Below are 2707 nucleotides of genomic sequence, written 5' to 3' on the forward strand. Positions count from 1 at the left end.
GTGATGGGGAGGAAGGCAGCAAATCACACTGCCACGTGTGTTCCTATGCAACAATTTTGCATGTTCTTCACATGTACCCCAAAACCTAAAATGCAATAAAATAAATGGGAAAAAAAAATTAAAAAAAGAAAAAAAGAAAAAGAAAAACATAGCATCTTTTTTTTTTTCTTTGCTGTAAGATGGATTAGTCCCTTGACTCTCAACATAGCATCTTTATGTGAAGAAAAACATCCCAGAAGATTATGATTTTTACCCCAACTCAATCATTTCAAATTTTGCTGCACATTGAGATCACCTGGGAAACTTTTAACAACAACCCTGATGCCCAAAGTTATATCCAGTGCTAATTAAATCAAAATGTCTCATGTTGAAAATGAGGCCTTTATTAAAGCTTTTCAGGTGATTTTAATGTGCAGCAAAATTTGAGAGCCACTGCCTAATTTAGTTTAGGACAAGAAACTGCTCCTATTTGGTGGGACCTTGGGCAAGTCAGTTTTAAGATTTGTTTCCCTGACCTGTAAAATGAATGTTAGATTAAATGTCATGTAAGGTCTGGTCCTTTCTGGCATATAACTTCAAATTCTGTGATTTTAATATCATTTCAGAGTTGAAAACTACTTGAAGCATTATAGACATATCCATGTTAATTGCTAATGTTATCGGCTTTTTAAAAAGTGCTGATATTGTATAGACCTATTACTAAAATGAGATTTCCCTTCCCTTTGTTATTTTGAGCCTCATTCTAGACACTGAGGGCAAATGGAAGCACATAACTTATGTAAAAGAACCTCTTGTTTTCTGATACACAGCATCAGTTGGTAACTTAGGAATACAGTTACATATCTCTGAAGAGCTGTTTCTGTTCATAAATATTTCAGTTAAACTAATTGAAGATACCTGCCATTCATATTACACTGTGTCATGTTACACTGCCTTGTTAGCACTGCTTATTTTAGGATTGCTGTACCTATCATTGATGTCATGTGAGCATGAGCTTATTACTAACATTTTCTAATAATTATGCAAAAGCAATTTGAAATAATTTTATTTTATAAAGCACTTTTGTTATGCATTTTTTGGGAAATAATTTAAAAAATGGGTGGGTAGGAGATAGTGAACTGAACTAAAATGCAGGGCCTAACATCTTAAAAAAGAAACCACTACTGTGTGGCTGAAATGTAAACATATACACATAGACATAGAATGCATGAGGCTGGGCATGACGGCTCAAGCCTGTAATCCCAGCACTTTGGGAGGCTGAGGCAGGCAGATCACTTGAGGCCAACCTGACCATCATGGCAAAACCCTGTCCCTACTACAAATACAAAGATTAGCCAGGTGTAGTGGCACAAACCTATAGTCTCAGCTACTTGGGAGGCTGAGGCATGAGAATTGCTTGAACCTGGTAGGTGGAGGTTGTGGTGAGCCAAGATCACTCTGGGCAACACAGCAAGACTCTAGGTCAAACAGTAAATAAAAACATAAAATAAATTTCATTTGATGAAAGGTTTTATGGATAGAAAAACATATAACGGGGAAATATTATTATATATATAATCATCAACAGAAACACGTCTTCTAATAGCGTATTGGCTTGCATTTTAGTTCTCATATTTTTGCTAAAAGGCAAGAAATGAAAACAAGAAAGTGCCCTTATGGTACTGTTCTCAACTAGAAGATTTTAATTTCAGGGCCTCTAGGAGAGTTTCCTCTGTACCCTTTTTAAAAAATGTCTTCAGGTCTAACAAACTTCTATTGTTACGAATGTTTTTCCTTCCACAGTGTGGCCTTGGAGATATATTATCATATCCGGCAAAGGTGAGCTTTTTAAAAACCTGTCTTGTGATTCTGGCTAATTACTTTTCAAGCTATCAAGCATTTTAGGTCAGAGCTCTAGACATCATGAGCTGTACTGGGCCTGCTGAAATATCCAAGCAAATTATTTGTGGTTTTTTTGGTCCTTAAGACTCTTTTAATTCTTAAATGATTGGGAATCTCAAAATATGTGCTTATATTGATTATATTGATATTTACTATTGTAGAACAATACAATTGAGATTTTTTTCAATCTCTATTTTTAGTTTAGATTTCACATCCCTACCACTGTTGATATCTTGAGCTAGATAACGCTTTGTCATGAGAACCATCCTGTGCATTGCAAAAAGTTTAGCAGCATTGATGACCTCTATCAACTAGATGTCAGTGGTAACCCATGACCCAGGCTCTGACAACAGAAAATATTCCTTGAGAACAATATTGTTAATATAATTTTTTAATGGAAAAATACCTTTTCTACAACAAAACATTGAGTAAAAAGCATGTCATATATCTATATTATCACTAATGTTGCACTTAATAGAAGACATCTAGATTCTTTAGCTCTTTCTTTGCAATTTGCTTTAAAGAAGCAATAGGATGGCCAGCTGTGGTGGCAGTCACCTGTAATCCTAGCACTTTGGGTGAGGCCAAGGCAGGCAGATCTCTTGAGGCCATGGGATTGAGACCAGCCTGACCACCATGGTGAAACCTGTCTCTACTAAAAATACAAAAAATAGCTGGGTGTGGTGGTGCATGCCTGTAGTTTAAAAAAAAGATCAGGCCGGGCGCGGTGGCTCAAGCCTGTAATCCCAGCACTTTGGGAGGCCGAGGCGGGTGGATCACAAGGTCAAGAGATCAAGACCATCCTGGTCAACATGGTGAAACCCCG

The 2707-nt window shown here is 36.8% G+C and overlaps 1 long non-coding RNA gene across 1 annotated transcript in view; it reads left to right on the forward strand.

Moving 5' to 3' along the window:
- Positions 1 to 1421: 1421 nt before the first annotated feature.
- LOC119469721 overlaps positions 1422 to 2707 on the forward strand; it is a 4529-nt gene continuing 3243 nt past the window's right edge. The window contains exon 1 of the long non-coding RNA XR_005198556.1: positions 1422 to 1818. This is a non-coding gene — a long non-coding RNA (uncharacterized LOC119469721). The remainder of the gene's footprint in view (positions 1819 to 2707) is intronic.

The sequence above is a fragment of the Cebus imitator genome, unplaced genomic scaffold (assembly GCF_001604975.1).
Source record: "Cebus imitator isolate Cc_AM_T3 unplaced genomic scaffold, Cebus_imitator-1.0 Scaffold794, whole genome shotgun sequence".
NCBI classification, from domain to species: domain Eukaryota; kingdom Metazoa; phylum Chordata; class Mammalia; order Primates; family Cebidae; genus Cebus; species Cebus imitator.